Source organism: Orcinus orca, chromosome 18 (genome assembly GCF_937001465.1).
Source record: "Orcinus orca chromosome 18, mOrcOrc1.1, whole genome shotgun sequence".
Taxonomy (NCBI): domain Eukaryota; kingdom Metazoa; phylum Chordata; class Mammalia; order Artiodactyla; family Delphinidae; genus Orcinus; species Orcinus orca.
In genome coordinates, this window is record NC_064576.1 from 45,137,343 (window position 1) to 45,157,263 (window position 19,921).

Consider the following 19,921-nt stretch of genomic DNA (forward strand, 5'->3'; position numbering starts at 1 on the left):
CTTTTTTATTCTGTGCAAATATAGAAAAGGTTGTTATATTCTTGTTTCCTCCATTTTAAAATGTTCTTGTCTTTAATCCACAATTGACACTAAGTTGAGAGAAGGAAAGAAGTTAGACAAGGTGACAGAGAGAATATCTGTAATAAAACATAGCAAAAGAGAATTATGCTAATAAATCAACCCCCCACTGATGTGAATAAATTCTTTCTGTGACCCTATTTTACCTGCCCTAAAACCTTATAACTAAATTAGAATTAGCAGGTTTTCTTTGAGTGCTGTGGTAATTTCACGTTTCTAGTCACAGTAGCATGACGTTTCCTGGTGGAAGGGCATTTGTTCATTCATCCCTTCACTCGATTATAAAAGTCCACTGTGCTCTAGACAGGCGTGTATATAAATAATTACCCTGTAGTGGGTAAGGGCACCTTGGCAGTTTGGACCAGGACCAGGCAAGTAGAAAGGAAAGTATCATCAATTCTGCTTGGTTGAATGAAGGAAAGCTTAACAGAGGGGAACACACATAAGATCGTCTTGCAGGAGGAAAGTCTCGGTCTATCAGGGGAACGATAAGGAAGAGCATTACGGAAAAATAAAAGTTTGTGCAAAGGAATGAAATAATGAGACTTGTTCAGGGAACTGTAAATAGTTCTACATACTTAGAGAGTCCCAGAAGCCACAGATTTTGGCATCAGAAAAGCTGGATTTGAACTTAGCTCTGATGTTTACTCTCTGTGTAACTTAGATCAAGTCACTTAAATTTTCAACACTTCAGTTTTTTCAATTTCAAAAAATGAAAATAATGGTATTCACTTCAGGTTTTTTTAAGGATGAAAAATATATATATGGCCTTTTATAGAGTCTTGCCACAGTTCCTGGCATATGGAAAATACCCTGTAATTGCAAATGGTCATTATGGTCAACACTGTCATCATGACTGTTGTTGCTGTTAGTATAGGGAAAAGAGGAAATAAAGTTGAAGAGGTAAGCAAGGATCAAGTCACAGAGGACTTGGATGTTCTGCTAAGAAATCTGATCAGCACATTTCTAAATGTTAATTTCACTGATAATAATGTTTTTCAAAATTTAATGAAATCCGTCTTTAAAACTTACCATCCTTTGTCTGCACAATTTAACCTTCCAGTTATATTTCTATGATCCCTTCCTTGTCACACATTCTTTCAAATGCCACTTTTCTTTTATGTCTAGCTATGTAATTTTAATTCTTTTTCAAAGATACACAAATTAATTTTCATTTGCATCTTCACTTACAGTCATTTCTGTGAAGGAAGAATTTAAACTTTTAACTTGACACTTTTATCATAAAGCCTCCCAAACTTCTTTTCCTCATCTTAATTTTCTCTTTAAACTCACTTGCTTAAATGATTAGCTGTTAAGAAAAGGGAAAAAATACATGCTTTAATGGAGCTACAAGACTGACATAACTATGTTAATTATGAAGTATAAATAGAGCTTTCATTACATGTTGTCAAAAAACTTGTTTTTTTTAACCTATGCTATAATTTACAAATGTGGACAGATCATTTGATTCAGATTTGCCAGTCTGAACAGAAAAAAGGAAGCTATGTATGGAAGCTATCAGGAAGATATTTATGCATGAAAATGAATTTGAGTTTGAATAGCAACCTGTAAAAGTATATATTTTTTGCTATATTTCAAAGTAGTCATTTCCATAACTCTCACCAATGATATATTTGAATTGCTAAATCCCTCCTACTGAACTAGCAGTAACTGAAAAATTCATCAGACATAAAATGATGTTTGAAGAGAGTTACACTTTGCAAACAATATGCCAGAATACTACCTTTAAATTTTTCTCATAGTAAAATCATTAAAAAATATATTTTTGGAAAAAAAGTCATATAAAAAGAGATCAGATTTGTGGTTAAGGGACGCTGGGGTGGGGGGAGGAGGAACTGGAGGAAGGTGGCCAAAATGTACAAATTTCCAGTTATAAGATAAGTGAGTAAGAAGGATATAATACACAACGTGTTGGCTATAGCTAACATGGCTGTATGGTATATAGGAAATGTGTTAAAAGAGTAAATCCTAAGAGTTCTCAACACGAGGAGAGAAATACTTTTTTTTTTTTTTGTATCTATGTGAGATGATGGATGTTAACTAAACTTATTGCAGCAATCATTCCATGATATATGTAAGCCAACTCATTATGCTGTACACAGACTTATACAGTGATGTATGTCAATTATATCTCAATAGAACTGGAAAAATTTTGAAGAATAAACCTTTTTGAAATTAAGAGGAATGAACCTTTAAATATTAAGGCATTTATGTAGTAGGGACATATTTAACATCTTTATTAAGATATAATTTATAAAGTTCACTCACTGAAAATTTAAATTCAATAGTGCAACCACCACTAAACTCTAAATTTAGAACATTTTCATCACCCCACTACTTTGTATCCATTACAGTCTCTTCCCATACCTGCCCCAACCCTAGGCACTATATCTACTTTTTGTCTCCATTAATTTGCCTTATCTGGACTTTTCATATAAATGGAATCATACAGTATATTATTTTTTGTAATTGGCTTCTTTCACTTAATATGTTTTCAAAGTTCATCCATTATGTAGCATGTATCAGTAATTCACTCCTTTTATTAATAAATAATATTCTCTTGTATGGATATAGCACAGTTTGTTTATCTGTTCATCAGTTGATGGACATTTGGGTTGTTTCCTTATCTCGCTTATTATGAATAATGATACTGTTAACAGTAAAGTGCAAATTTTGTGTGGATATATGTTTTTATTTAACTTGGAATGTACGTATGAGAGGAATTGCTCGGCATACAATTAACTCTATTCTTTATCTTTTGAGAAACTGACAAGCCATTTTCCAAAGCACTGTACTGTTTTAAATTTCATCAGCAATGTAAGGATTCCAATTTCTTCACTTACTTTCTACCTTTTTGATTGTTTCTATGCCAGTAGGCATGAAGTGGTATTTCATTATAGTTCACTTTGCATGTCTGCAATGACTAATGATGATGACACACTTTTTGTGTGCTTATTCGCTATTTGTATACCTTTTTAGAGAAATTCAGGTCCTTGTCTCATTCTTTAAATTGGGCTCTCTCATTATTTAGTTGTAAGAGTTCTTTATATATTCTGAACACCAGTTATTTATCAAATATATAATTTACAAATATTTTCTCTTATTCTGCAGATTATATGTTTACTTTCTTGGAGGTATTATTTGCAACACAAAAATTTTTAATTTTGATATAGTCCAGTTTATCTATTTTTTTCCTTTGCTGCTTGTACCTTTGGTGTCCTATCTAAGAAACTATTGTCTAATATTTGGTCACAAATATTTACTCCTATGTTTTCTTCTAAGAGTTTAATAGTTTAGTTCTTACATTAGGTTTATTATTTATCTTAAGCTTTTATTCTGTTTTGTTGGTACAGTATAACAAAGGGGTCCAACTTTAGTTTTTGCATGCTGATACCCAGTTATCCCAGCCCTATTTGTTGAAAAGACTTTATTCTTCATTGTATTGTCTATGAACTCTTGTCAAAAATCAATTGAGCATAAGTGTAAAGACTCATTTCTGGACTCTCTGTTCTATTCTATTGATCTACATGTCTATCTTTATTCCATTACCACATGACTATATTAATTACTGTAGCTTTTTTTGAAACCAGGAACTGTGAATACTCCAGTTTTGTTGGGTTTTTTTCCCCCCAAGATTATTCTGGCTATTTGGGTCCCTTGAGTTTCCATATGAATTTTAGGATTAGCTTGGCAATTTCTGCAAATAAAAATATGGTAGCTGGAATTTTGATAGGTATGCTGTTCAATCTCTAGATCAATTTGGGGAATAGTTTCATTTTAAAATATTAAGTCTTTTAATTCATGAACATGGGATATAAGTTTATTTAGAACTTTTTAAAAATTTCTTTCAACAACATAGTATTTTTCAGTGTACAAGCGTTGTGCTCCTTTTGTTAAATTTGTTCCTAAGTATTTTGATATTTTTGAGGCTACTGTAAATAAAATTATATTCTTAATTTCATTTTCAACTTGTTCACTGCAGTGTGTAGACATACAATTTATATGTGTATATTCATCTTGTATCCTGCAGCATGATGAATTCACTTATTAGTTCTAAATGGGTTTAGTGAATTCCTTATGATTTTCTGTATACAAGATTACATCATCTGTGAATGAAGATAATTTTAGTTCTTCCTTTACTATCTGGATAACTTTTATTTCTGTTTCGCATGTATTTGTTCTGGCTAGAACCTCCAGTACAATATTGAGTATAAGTGACTAGAGAGGACATAGTTATCTTGTACCTGCTCTCAGGAGGAAAATATCCAGTGTTTTATCATTAAGTATAGTGCTAGCTATGGGGTTTTGTAGATACTATTTATCATATTGATGAAAATCCCTACCATTTCTAGTTTGTAAAATTTTTTTTTTCACATAAGGATGTTGGATTTTGTCAAATGACTCTTCTTCAGGCCAAGAGTTGACCATTTGATTTTTGTCCCTTTTTTCTATTAATATGATGTATTACATTGATTATCAGATATTAAACCACTCTTGCATTTCTCTCTTGTTTATGGTGTATTATCATTTTCATATGTTGCTGGATTATGTTTGCTAGTATTTTGTTGAATATTTTTGTGTAGTGGGGGAGCAAAATTTGCCACCCTAAAATGTATCTCTTTGGCATGAGGATTAATTTAACCTGATTATTTTTAAGAAACAGAAGACTCAGGAAGTTTTTCTTGTTACCTCTCCTTTAACTGCCTAAAGGAATTTAGATAAAGGGCCTGCTTCTCAAATAGAACTAGCACCAGAGATATCTGCAAAGAATTAGGGCTGGGGTAGAGTGGGCAGGGGAGAATCAGACTCCACTCTGTGTCTTATGTTCATTGCATGGTAAATATTTGTTAACCAAACACTGCTTTTTTCATCTTCATGAGAATTGCCTTTGAAGTCTCAAACCACTACCCCCAACATTCTCATTTTGTCTTTAGCTAAAGGTGGTATTTATGGTAAGGGGGTTGGCCATTTGGCAAGTTACTGTTTTCCTAGGTCTCTCCCATGGATACCTGTTATTTAACTTTTGTTTGATTTTCTCCTTCTAATCTATCTCATGTCAACTTAATACTTAGACTAGCCAGAAGAACCTGGAAGAGTAGAGGAAAATTTCTTTCTCCCTGACAGTGTCTATATTCGTAAGGGATATTGTTCTGTACTTTTCTTGGGATGACTTTGCCTGGCTTTATTGTCAGGATAATATTGACCTCATGGAATGAGTTGGAAAAACTCCAAAATCACCTTCTAGGGTTGGTTTCAGTAATTTGTGTTTTTCTAGAAATTTGCCCATTTTATTTAAGTTATCTAATTTATTAATGTTATTATTCACAATATTCCCTTATAAACCATTTTATTTCTGTAAGGCCAGTAGTGATGTCTCATCATCCTGATTTTGGTCATTTGAGTTTTCTCTCTTATTCTCTTGGTCAATTTAGCCAAAAATTTGAGAATGTTATTGATCTTTTTAAGAAATCAACTTTTGATTGTTTTATCTTTGACAATGTTGTTGATCTTTTTAAGAAATCAGCTTCTGATTTTTTTATCTCCTCTATTATTTTTATGTTCTCTATTTCATTTATTTCCCTTCTAATCTTTATTACTTTTTCCCTTCCATGTGATTGGATTTAGTTGGCTCATTTTTGCTTAGCTTTTTAAAAAATTTTTTATTTTATATTGAAATATAGTTGATTAACAATACTGTGTTAGTTTCAGGTGTCCAGCAAAGTGATTCAGTTATACATATACATGTATCTATTCTTTTTGAAATTCTTTTCCCATTTAGGTTGTTACAGAATATTAAGCAGAGTTCCCTGTGCTATATAGTAGGTGCTTGTTGGTTGTCTATCTTAAATATGCCTAGTTTCTTGATGTGAAAGGTAAGGCTATTGATTTTAGATTTTTCTTCTTTCTTTAATATATATAGGTGTTAAATTTCCCTTTTAGTACTGCTTTCATTGAATCCCATAAGTTGTGGCATACTATGTTTTGCATTCATTTATCTCAAGGTATTTCTAATTTCCCTGGTGATTTCCTTTTTGACTCATTAGTCATGAAGGAGTGTATTGTTTAATTTCCACAAATTTCTTAATTTACCAAATATCTTTATTGATTTCACTCCATTATACTTGGAAGACATAAGTTATGTGATTTCAATCCTTTCAAATTTAATGAGACTTGTTCTATGGCCTAACTGAATAGAAAATAGTCAGTTGAAAACTTACATAAATAAAAATCAAGTTTAAAAAATAATTATATTTCACAACTTAAAGGAATGTAGCAACCCCATTTACAACATTAAAGCACTATTGTTGCTTTTGATAACTTTGAATGTATTTATTCTTGCAAAAAAATTATGACTTAAATCCATAAATACCTCTCCTTTCTCAATTTTATGTTTGAAACAGGCTCTCGGACTTTAGACCATACAACAAAGCTACAATCATCAAAACAGTATGGTACTGGCACAAACGCAGAATATAGATCAATGGAACAGTATAGAAAGCCCAGAAATAAGCCCATGCACCTATGGCCAATTAATCTATGACCAAGGAGGTAAGGATATACAATGGAGAAAAAACAGTTTCTTCAATAAGTGGTGCTTGGAAAACTGGACAGCTGCATGTAAAAAAATGAAATCAGAGCATTCTCTAACACCATACAGAAAAATATACTCAAAATGAATTACAGACCTAAATGGAATAAGACTGGATACTAGAAAACTCCTAGAAGAAATCATAGGCAGAACACTCTTTGACATAAATTGCAGCAAGATCTTTTTTGATCCATCTCCTAGATTAATGAAAATAAAAACACAAGTAAACAAATGGAACCTAATTAAACTTAAAAGCTTTTGCACAACAAAGGAAACCATAAGCAAAACAAAAAGACCACCTACAGAATGGGGAAAAGTATTTGCAAATGATGTGGCCAACAAGGGATTAATTTCCAGAATACACAAACAACTCATACAGCTAAATATCAAAAAAATAAACAACCCAATCAAAAAATGGGTAGAAGATCTAAATATACACTTCTGCAAAGAAGATATACAGATGGACAAGAGGCACATGAAAAGAAGCTTAACATCGCTAATTATTAGAGAAATGCAAATCAGAACTACAATGAGATATCACCTCACACTGGTCTGAATGGCCATCATTAAAAAGGTTACAAATAATAAATGCTGGAGAGGGTGTGCAGAAAAAGGAAGTCTCCTACACTGTTGGTGGGAAGGTAAATTGGTATAGCCACTATGGAGAACAGTGTGGAGGTTACTTAAAAATCTAAAACTAGAGTGACCATATGATCCTGCATATATATATATATATATATATATATATATATATATATATATATATATATATATACACATACACACACACACATATATATATATATATGAATCACTTTGCTGTACACCTGAAACTAACACAACATTGTAAATCAACTATACCTCAATAGTTGAAATAAATAAATATTATATTGATATCATCTTCTTCTTTAACAATTGAGTGTCTGTATTTTCTCTTAGATACTTTCACTTCACCAGAAGCAAGTACTAAACACTAATTTATTCACTGTTTTTAAAAGTAACATTGACTTTCCTTGCAAATTCTTCCACATTATATTAAATTTTTTCAAAGATTACTAATGGAGAAGATGTTGTGAGAGCAGCATTGAACGTTCTATGATCTACTGATAGCTAAAACTAGCTGCAACCAAATTTGTAGCTTCCTCTACCCATAACCTTCTCCCTTACCTCATGTATGTGTGTAACTCTGCTTAGCATATAATGTATGTCCAATAAGAGAAAGCTTATTTGATTTTTTTCACAAAGTTGGTATCATACTGTAACCAACAGGAGAATACCTAGGATAGCCAGGAGTTTTCTCATAAAAAAGAGAGGAGAACTCTCTTACATTGCATACTTCCTCCAGGAATCATTGGAGAATTTGTAATTCCAATCCAAGGCCACAATAGTTTTGCCTAAAAAGAAGGAAAATGACAATAAGGGATAAAAAACAGGGTGGCTAGCAAAGGTCAGGAGGATAGAAAATAGGCACAACAAAGAGAGCAATCAAAAAGCATAATTGTGTTCATTTTAGAATAGAATAGCAATAACCTCACATCACAAATCAGTAACTCTTGTAGAAAAGATAAGGGGTGAAGGAGAAAAAAATTAGACAAAGCAACTGGTACCAGATGAGAAATACTTCATTCTAGCATATATTAAGAGTTTTTATTAGTAAAATATTTATTCTATGTACAGTACTAGCAATTTAAAATATATTTCTTAGATTATGCATTTCCAAATTTATTGCAGCTTATTAATTGTTCACATACTATACTTCTATTTGATTAGTGTTAAGGTATTAATTCTTTGTTCCATTTCTAACCATTCTTATATTTTCCAAGAGCCTTTGACTATCTTTCTATTCCATTGTGGTGTTACTTGTATATTCTTCAGTGATTTCTCCAAATTCTTAAACCTGATTCAGGAATTTTTATAATTCTTAATATTATCAAACTTTTGCTAGATAAGTAAATACTCAAGAACACATTAAATTCTTTGAAGAAATAAACACTAAGAAATGTACATTTTACTTATAAATGCTTCTATACTCCATATTAATATTAAAAGAGATGACACATAGGAAACAATTCAGGCTATAGACATCCTAATTATATTTTCAAAAAGATTAATAAATATTTGAAAATGTATTAAATATTATAATACTTATCCATTAGCTTTGTCAACATTTATGCATTAAGCATGGTTTTTACCTACTCATCATAGCCTTCTGTGAATACTGAATTAATGCCATAAATATGTACTCAGCTAAACATTCAAGAGAAAGATAATAAGAGAATTCTGTGCTTTATGGGGACATGAAAGTTGGATCATAAGCAAAACTTTAAAGCAAACACATGGACTACAAATGACTGCTGATAAAGGAAGCTACAGAAGGGAGCAATTCTTTTTTTTTTTTTTTTGCAGGTTTCAAAAACTCACTTTATTCCAATGTGAAATGAAGACATGATGGTTTAAAAACAAATTTAGAGTATGATACTATGTAAGCATAAGAGAAGAGCTTTTTAAAGTGGACAACTGGTATAATTAGTAGTTAAAGTCAATATACAATTGTTATTTTGTCACTAAAGACTTTTTCTAGAGGGGAGATATGTGTTTCCAACAGCCACTCAGAAGAATAAATGAAAGTGTCTTTGCTGCTACTTATCAAAATGCTACATCCTATTAAAATGGGAACTGGGTTAACTTCCACTCCCTTCATGCTCTCTCAGGTAAATTCTTAAAGGGGTGAGGGCTGGAGGATGACTAGATTTGGCTGATCTCTAAGCAGTGTTTCTCAATCTTAGCTGCTTATTTGGATCCTGCGGCATTTGATTCCCACCCAGATTCTGATAGAACTGGTCTAGAGTACAGGTAGGGAATTTTTTAATCTCCCTATTGATTTTAGTGCAGCCAAGGTTGAGAACCACTGCTCTACAGGTAAGTTGAGAGAGAGAGAATTTTTTGTTATTTCTGGTCTAGGAGAGATAGAGAGAATCATGTGGGAAAACAAGGGAGAGCGTGAAAGAGAAAAACAGAAATAGAGAGATAGAAAATCTGTGGTGTATTTTTCTGTGTATTCTGTTATTTTCATGTCCTATGGTCTGACAGGATAAGAATCAGTCAGAATACTAAAAGGTTCCAGAATCTTTGGGTTTTGTTTTTTAAATAAATAAACTTATTTATTTATTTATTTATTTATATTTTTGATTCTGGACTTCTCTCCTCCCTCCCACTGGAGTGAATACAAGAGAAGAGTAGAATGAAAGAGGAGAGATGAATGGTCACCAAAGAAAATGTTCTTCTTCATAATTTTACTCAAGAATTGCCCTACCTATGGAAAATATAAAATACCCGAGAAAAGCACAGTGCATCTCTTTCCTTTGCCTACTCTCTTCTCAATGTGACACCAAGAACAGGTAGTGAAGGATTATTTTCATCTATGAAAAAATTGCTCTATTCGGCCAGTTGGTTGTATCAAAGCAAAAATTGAACTGGACAAAGTTAAACAGTAAGGAAGATTTTATTTAAGATACAATGAACTGGGCTTCCCTAGTGGCACAGTGGTTGAGAGTCCGCCTGCCAATGCAGGGGACACGGGTTCGTGCCCCGGTATGGGAGGATCCCACATGCCGTGGAGCAACTGGGCCCATGAGCCATGGCCACTGAGCCTGCGTGTCCGGAGGCTGTGCTCCACAACGGGAGAGGCCACAGCAGTGAGAGGTCCTGTCTAAAATTTAGTCAAGCTGGGGAGAATGTAAAGCACTCGTGCTCAATTGTCATTATCATCACTTAACCACCTACCCTCTTAAACTGTTTACATAGAAATAAAAATATTGACCCTATCAGATCCATCTGAGTCATCTTCATTTATTCTTTATATCAACTTGTCTTACCTTATCGGGATTTCACAATTTTAGTTCCATTTAAATGTTGATTGCTCTTCAAAGTCCTCTTGCACAGAGTTTCCAAGCATTGCAATTAACCAAAATATAAGATTATTGATTTACAATAGTAATATAAAAATAATATAATAAATAACATAAGATGCCTGTGTTTTCATGGGTGTGTATGTGTGTATATATATATATAAAGCAATTTACCTCTGGAATGAAAAAAGCATTCATAAATAGAAATCACAGTAGTGATTTTTTTATTTAACACTGTATCCTATGACATCTTGTTAACATTTATTACATCAAATAAGGAAAGATTCCATATCCCATGGATCAAAGTTTTTCAGGTGAGTTTGGGTTTACCAAACAGATAAATCTGTGCCTCTGATTCTCATTTGTGAAACTGTTTATTGTGTTGTTGTTCAAATCAAGAAATAAGGGCCTTTTTTCAAGTGTATCAGCTCTGTCAAATGAGCTAGTAAAGGGGAGCTGAATTTGTAACCCCAGATTATATCTCTTGGTCAAAAGGATTACTTTGAGCCTGTTATTAAGAAACAAAAACAAAACAAACAAACAAACAAAAAATCAGACGCTATGGGAGAAGCTCTGAAATTCAGGTAGAAGTTACACTTTTGTAAGAGACATTTACATTTATAAGTGACATTTCCATTTGTAAGGGTGTTTCCCTCTCTGTACCAGGAAGAGAAGGATGACTTTTTATTACAGGGGAAGGGTCTCAACCAAGAACTTTGAAGGATAGAGGTAAAATTATTTTTCTTCCCCCACACTGATAGTAAATAAAACAGAAATTCATGCAGCATGCATTTGTAAACTCAACTAAATCTCTCCTGATTTTTGTCAAATCATATAGAAACCATCTCATCAAGTTCAGAAGCAAACAGCAATGGAGGATTGAACCAGCATTAAATATGAAAAAGAGTTTTTAAAAATCCTAGAAATTACCATTAACTCTATTTATAAAGAAATAACTTTTCACGAGGTGACCTTTTTCCTTGAAAAAGGAAACACATGGAGTTCACTCAAGTGATGTATTGCCAGAAAGTCTAAATATCACTAATTTTCTTTACCTGGGAAGAAAGAGGCAGCCATGTTGACTTTAAAACAGTTGGTAAGTTGCAAAGTTACCAAGGTTAAAATATTGACCTTATAAGCCCTTGTTAAATCTATGAGTGGAGGGATGTCTATATTATTTAAGTAAAAAGTGTATTAAAGCAAAGTCTAACCTCCATAAAAATTAAAAAGGAAGAAAGATACTAGGGAAGAATATGCTAAAATGGAATATATACAATAACCTAAAAGTACTGAAGATGTAAATTAGTTTCATTTTAAGATGCTGTGTTTGGGTAGATTATTTTCTAACTAAAAACAAAATTATTTTTTTCCCTCCCTATTTGAGGACACACTGGTATAAGGACAAGTGTATTACTGAGCACCATTTATTTGCAAGAATCAGAATCTCCTTAGAGAAACTAAAAGGTTGAAAAATTCGTAAGCAACTTGTCTTTCATACTTTTATTATTATTTATTTATTTTTCCTACCATGTGAAAGAGAAGAAAAACTAAATCCACAGCTGATGTCATATAAGGTTCAGAGGCAAAGGACATCAAGGCTACAACAGAAGGGAAAGCATTGACCCCAACCCCTGGCCTGGATGGCTACAGAGATCTCAAGTTCTTTCTGCACCACAACTTATTCTGAACACTGAATAACTCTAGTTACACTGAAGTGCAGAATCATCTTAAGGACTATTTTGACTAACTAAATTCAGTTTATTCAAAAACTTTTGATATTGTTTCTCTTTTTAAGAACTGGCTATTCCTTATCTTAAGAAGAATTAAAATGTATTCTAGATTTAGATTCATGAAAAAGAGAAATTGGAAAATTTATTTATGGTTCTACATAATTCAATCTTGTTTTAGTCCAAACACTGAGTAATAGAAAATAAATCTTATTCTATTCTGGTTGGATAGATGAACAGAATGAAAAAGCAATTATACTGAAAAAAAAGTGGGGAGACAAGAAAAAGATTTGGTAGACAAAGAGAGACTTTCTCTTCACAAAGCTCTTCTCTACATGAAAACCTTGGTTTGGAGAGCTAATCCAAACCAAGCTCCATTTCATTTGTATATATAAATGTCTGGGATAAACTAGTGAAATTCATCCTGATCTAAACAGGATTAGAAAAATATACTTATCATCCTCAGGGATGAAACAGAAATAGAATCTTATCAGTGTAAATTCACTCTATTAGCTTAAATATGTCAGGAAACATAATATCTTTCTGTAGTGTACAAACCTTGCTAATTACTTGTATTATCTTGTTATCTAGGTTTCACAACAGTTAGTAGATAAATTATAATTGGCACATCCTTAAAGACTATAGATTAAGGACTAAAGAGAATAGAAAAATAAATCTCTTCTGATTACCTTCAAAATCCTCAATGAATGTAGTTAAGAAATGCTTTTAAAACATTCCCTTCTGACAGTAATGGAGCATTTGTCAGTTGCTATCGTAAAGTGAAGATAGAGTTACTGTGTAGCAAAGTCGTTAGTACTGCTGATTTTTTGCTGCTACTTATACCTTGGCAATCTTTGGAGATAAGACTGAGAATTGGAACTGGAACAGAGATAGTTAGCTCCTTCATGAAAAGGCTGTTTTATTCTGAAAATTTTTTCACTGAGTAGTACAAATCAAACGATAAATTTGGAGATCAACAACTCTGTGACAAAATTCATATCCGAAAATCTAGACGTTGGTGAACTCCTGCTGGTTTCTTTTCTGGAATCACAGCAAAGTAAAAGCAGCCACAGAAGCATACTAAGATATTTGCTTTTCAAATCATTTTGTATTTCAAGAAATATTTTATTTTGCATATATTGATATGTGAAACTTTAAAATCATAAATAAAGTTTCTCTTGAAAGCTTAATGATATCTAAAATTTGCCCTTTAATAAGGAAGCTCTCATTACTTCTTACATATATAAAATTTATAATAGGGAAAGATGGATGTAGGTCCCTTTAAATTATTTTCATACAAGTATAGTTAATTACATGTATTAACCACATTATATTAACTAATAATTCTTTAATTATGTTATACATGTACAATAAATGTTAATTTTATAAATTTAATTCCTGTATCTTATATCTCATATTATCTCACAGTTAACACCTTAATTTTTTTTTCACAGGATAATATAGAAGGTTTGTAGTTCTGAAATGTACAACCCAAAAAAAACTTAACCACAAAGGTCAAAGAATCAAAACATATTTAAGTATAACATGTATGGGTACACTTAGACCTTCCAATAAAATAGGTAATGCCAGTTCAAAAGAGGACTTAGGCCTCTATCTCTGAAATGAGTCAAAATACCAACATTTTAAAGTGGCTTAAGTAAAATGACTGAGTCAACTTTGACCAACGTCTATGTAAGCATTTCAACTAAGGATTTCCATGAGTTAGCAAAAGATATTTTAATGAATATTTAACATTTCACCTGACTCTTAAATACTGAAATTACCTTCACCATCAAGAGGGCAGTTATTTCTCAAGGCCTAAAATTATAGGAAAAAAAATTTAAAAACAAAATTCCAGGCAAAATGTTAATCCCTTAGGCACTCCCCAAGTTAAATAGACTTTCAATTTCAATGTCAAAATAATTAATCTTCAACCTCAAGAGAAAAAACAAAACAGTCTTCCTCTGATGTATACATGTTACCCAGAGACAGAAACTACAAATAATATAATAAAATTATTTTGCTCCATAATAATAAGTAGAAAACTTCCCATATCATGTTATAAAATTAACATACCTTTGATACTCAAACTTGGCAAATATAGCACAAGAAAGAAAACTGTGGAGCAATTTCATTAAAAAATACAGACACAAGTGCCTGATAAAATATCATACAAATCTAATGTGACAGTTTATTAAGTAGAAAACAAAACATAACCAAATATAAAATATTTAAAAATATAGATAGATGGCTCAAAATTAAGAAATCAATTCAGAGAACATATGTTATCAATAGGTCAAAGCTTTTCAAAAACACATAATTATCTCCATAAATATTATTAAATAAATATTTCAATAAATTTTTAAGGCTTAATATCAACCATGGTTATTTTTAAAATCTTTATTAGGATAGAAAGAGAAGGAATTTTTCTTAAAATTATTATGAGCTGGCTAAAATCGAATAACATTCTTAGTAAAGAAATATTAAAGGAATTATAACAAATAGAAAAAAGCAAGGCTGATATCACCACTACTGTTGAAAATATTCTGGTCAAAACAGTACATAAAAAAGGAGATGAGACAGAAGCTGTAATTATCTACAGAGATGACAAAACTCTCAATATTTGTAGATGATACTATTGTCAACCTAAAAAAAAATCCTGTAAAATGATTAAATAACTGATAAAACATCTGAGAGAGTTTGCTATGTTTAATCTTTTTAGAATAGATATCAGTAGCTCTTTCATACACCTCAAATAGCCCATTAGAATGAAAAACATAAAAATGGATAGACAGATAATGAACTTAAATAGTGATTCCAATAATAAAGCCACATATATAGAATGTATTATATAAAATGTGAAATTTTAAATTAATGTGGGGATACATGGTTAATATATGGTTAATAAACATTGTTGGATCATTGGGGAAAAGATAGAGTTTCAAATAAAATATTACTATATCAAAATTTCAGTGTAAAAAATATATAAAATGCTGAAAATTATAGAAAAATATTTACATAGTCTTATAAATGGAAAGATACTAAACCTAGGATGATAAAAAAAAAAAAAACAGGTTCAACCACAAAGTTTTAAAGAACTATATGATAAAATGCACCATAAATAAAGTTAAAAGAAAAGCAATATTCTAGGACAGGTTGGAAAACTATGGCCCATGGACTGGCTGTCAATTTTTGTAAATAAAGATTTTTGGAACACAGCCACACCTGATCATTTGCATATTGTCGATTGCTGCTTTCAACAAGGGTAGACTTGAGTATTGTGACCAAACCCACATAGCCCACAATCTCTAAAATATTCGCAGTCTCTGGTCTAGAAGAAAATATTTGCAATGTACATAATAGACAAAAGGTTGTTATTCAAAATGACCACCAGAATAAATTGTCAACTATCCAAAGCTGAGTTTACCACTTACTCATGGCACCAAAGCCTACTTTGAAAGAGTGTCAGTAGTGTCAGAAGTAGGCAGTAAAGGGTGGATATTTTCAGCATTTTGAATTCTGGTCTCCAGTGATTAAGGCAAGTCTTTCAATGAAGAAATCTGATTGTAATTAATAATAATAACTTTATTAAAGTATAACTGGCATAGGATAAACTACCCATATTTGAACTATACAACTTGATCTTTTGATGTATGCATAAGCCTATGAAGCCATCATTATAATCAAATAGTCAATATATCCATCACCTACTGAAAATTCCTCATGTTCCTCTTTGAAAACCCTCTTTTTCTCCAGTCAACAACAAGGGATGCCACTACATTAATTAGATCTACTTTAATTTCTTTTGGCAATATCTTGTAGTTTCTGCACAACTTTTATCAGATTTATCTGAAAGTATTTCATAAATTCTTACAATCTTCCAAGACTGAATCAGGAAGTGCAGGGTTGATGGCATAGTGGTGAGCACAGCTGCCTTCCAAGACTGAATCAGGAAGAAATAGATAACCTGAACAGACTAGTAACTAGTAAAGAAATTGAATTAGTAATCAAAAAACTCCCAGCAAAGTCCAGGACCAGACAGCTTCACAGGGGAATTCTAACAAACATATAAAGAAGAGTCAATATTTATTCTTCTCAAACTACTCCAAAGAATTGAAGAGAAGGAATATTCCCAAATTCATTCTATGAGGTCACTATTACCCAGATACCAAAGCCAGACAAAGACTCTACAAATGAATATATTTGTAAAATCCTCAGTAAAATATTAAGAAATTAAATTCAACAATATATAAAAATGATAATACACCTTGATCAAATGGGATTTATTCCATGAATGCAAGCATGGTTCAATACCTGCAAATCAATCAATGTAATATATTATATTATGTAAATGAATGATAAAAGTCACATGATCATTTTCATAGATGCAGAAAAAGCATTTGACAAAATGCATTGTCCATTCCTGATGAAAAATCTCAACAAAGTTTGTGTAGAGGGCACATATCTCGACACAATAAAGACAATTTATAACAAACCCACAGCTAGCATCATACTCAGTGGTTAAAAAAAAAAAAAACTGAAAGCTTTTCCTCTGAAGTTAGGAAAAAGACAAGGATGCCTACTCTTTCCATATTTATATAACACAGTATTGAAAGTCTTAGTCATAGCAATCAGACAAGAAAAAGAAATAAAATGCATCCAAATTGGAAAGGAAAAATTAAAACTGTCACTATCTGCAAATGTCATACTACTATATATAGAAAACCCTAAGGGCTCCACCAAAAAAACTATTAGAACTAATAAGTGAATTCAGTAAAGTAGCAGGATAAAAGATTAATATATGGAAATCTGTTGCTTTTCTATAACCTAATAATAAACTATCAGAAAAAGCAAGAAAACAATCTAATTTACAAGCACATCAAAAAGAATAAAATACCTAGGAATAAACTTAACCAAGAGGTGAAAACCTATACTCTAAAAATTATAAGACATTGATGAAGGAAATTGAAGATAATACAAATAAATGGAAAAATATACCATGTTCATAGACTTGAAGAATTAATATTTTTAAAATATTTATAATACCAAAGCAATCTACAAGCTTAATGCAAGCCCTATCAAAATTCCAATGGCATTTTTCACAGAAATGGAACAAACAATCCTAAAATTTGTATGGAACCACAAAAGACCCCAAATTGCCAAACCAACCTTGAATAAGAAGAACAAAGCTGGAGGTATCATGCTCCCTGACTTCAGACTATACTACAAAGCTACAGTAATCAAAACAGTATGCTATTGGCATAAAAACAGACATAAAGATCAATGGAACAGAAGAGAAACCCCAGAAATAAACCCATGAACATGTGATCAATTAATCTATGACAAAGGATGCAAAAATATACAATGGGAAAAAAGTATCTTCAATAAATGATGTTGGGAAAACAGAACAGCTGCATGTAAACAGTGAAATTAGAACATTTTCTCATACTGTGCAATAAAATAAACACAAAATGGATTAAAGACATAAATATAAGACCAGAAGCCATAAAATTCCTAGAGGGAAACATAGGTAGAATGCTCTTTGATCTAAGTCTTAGCAATATTTTTTTGGATCTTTCTCCTCAGGCAAGGAAACAAATGCAAAAATAAACAATTAAACTTAAGAAACTTTTGCAGTGCAAAGGGAAACATCAACAAGAAAACAGCCTACTGCATACAAGAAGATATTTGTAATTAATATGTCTGATAAGGGGTTTATATCCAAAATATACAGAGAACTCATACAACTAAATATCAAAAAAACAATCTAATTTTAAAAATGGACAGAAGACCTAAATAGACATTTTTCCAAAGAAGACATGCAGGTAGCCAGCAGACACATGAACACATGCTCAACATCACTAAGTATCAGGGAAATACAAATCAAAACCAGAACAATATATCACCTCACACCTGTCAGAAAGGTTATTGCCAAAAACAACAAGTAATAATCGTTGACAAGGATGAGGAGAAAAGAAAAACTAGTTTACTGTTAGTGGGAATGTAAACTGGTGCAGCCACTATGGCAAACATTAAGAAAGTTCCTCAAAAACTTAAAAATAAAACTACCATATGATCCAACAATTCCACTTTCATGTATATAAATGAAGAAAATAAAAACACTAATTAAAATAGATATATGCACACCAATGTTATTTGCAGTGTTATTTACAATAGTCAAAATATAGAAGCGGACTATGTGTGCATCGACAGATGAATGGATAAAGAAGATATGTATATAATTGAATATTACTCAGCCATAAAAAAATTAAATTTTGCAGTTTGCAGCAACATGGATGGAACTGGAGGGAATTATGCTTATTGATGACAGAAAAAGACAAATACTGTATCTTTTCACTTATATGTGGAATCTGAAAAATTAAACAAAGAAATATAACAAAAGAGAAGCAGACTCACAGATACAGAGAACAAACTTGTGGTTACCAGTGAGGAGAAGGATAGAGGGAAGGGCAAGATACGGGAAGGGGATTAAGAGGTATATAATAAATAAGGTACAAGGATGCAATGTACAGCACAAGGAGTATAACCAATATTTTATAATACCTTTAAATGGAGTATAATCTATAAAAATATCAAATCACTATGTTGTACACCTGAAACTAAGAACATTATAAATCAACCATCTTCAACAATAAAAAAAGAAAAAGAATATTGCAACAGTTCAATGATATCTATGTGTACTAATTTTTAACCTGAGCAGAAGATATAAGCCAACCAATTGCCTTATTAGTAAAACAGCAAACAGCACAACACACTTGCAATCTATACAAAAATACACTTTGGCAAAAGAATTCAGGAAAATACTCAATAGTTAGGAGTGCGTAAATTAAAACTCAAGTTAATTATACAAACCATTCATAGCTCACTGATCTAATATAACTTAAATATCAAATAAATGAAAAATGAAGAGAATTAATATAGAAACTTATTAAATAAAGACTCTTTAACACTTTGAAGAGATTCGGAGATGCTAGAACATAACAGAAGACTTAACTCATTCCTGATCTCTCAATGATTCCACTACACACACAAAGCCTTTGGAGGCCTCCAAGAGCAACTATGTTTCAGTCTTACATATCAATTAAATCTATATTTATAAACTATGGAGTATAAACCATTGTTTTATCATCTAACAATTTGTTCCAATTTGCCTGATATGCTTACTGCTACAGGGTTACTCCATTTACACAGGATAATACTATTGCCATATTTGGGTGTTTTAACCTCTTTTTTCATGGTTCATAACTTTCTCAAATCTTTACCTTTCTATCATTTCCAAAGCCATAAAATAAATCATGAGTTGATCTGATTTTAATCACAAAACAGATGCTCACAAAGAGCATCATATACATGTTAAGTTCTAAACCTCATCTTAAAAAGTATACATAATCCTTAATTTAACAAATTGAGATACTGAAACACATGGAAATTGTTGTCCCTTCCCCATAAGCCTTTAGGTAGTAAACGGCCTCGTTGGGATTTGGACCAAGGTCTGTCCAATTCCATAGCCCCTGTTGCATCCAAATTAACTGCCTTCTGTTTCCAGACTCTCTTTTCCAAGCCTAAATAAATGAATA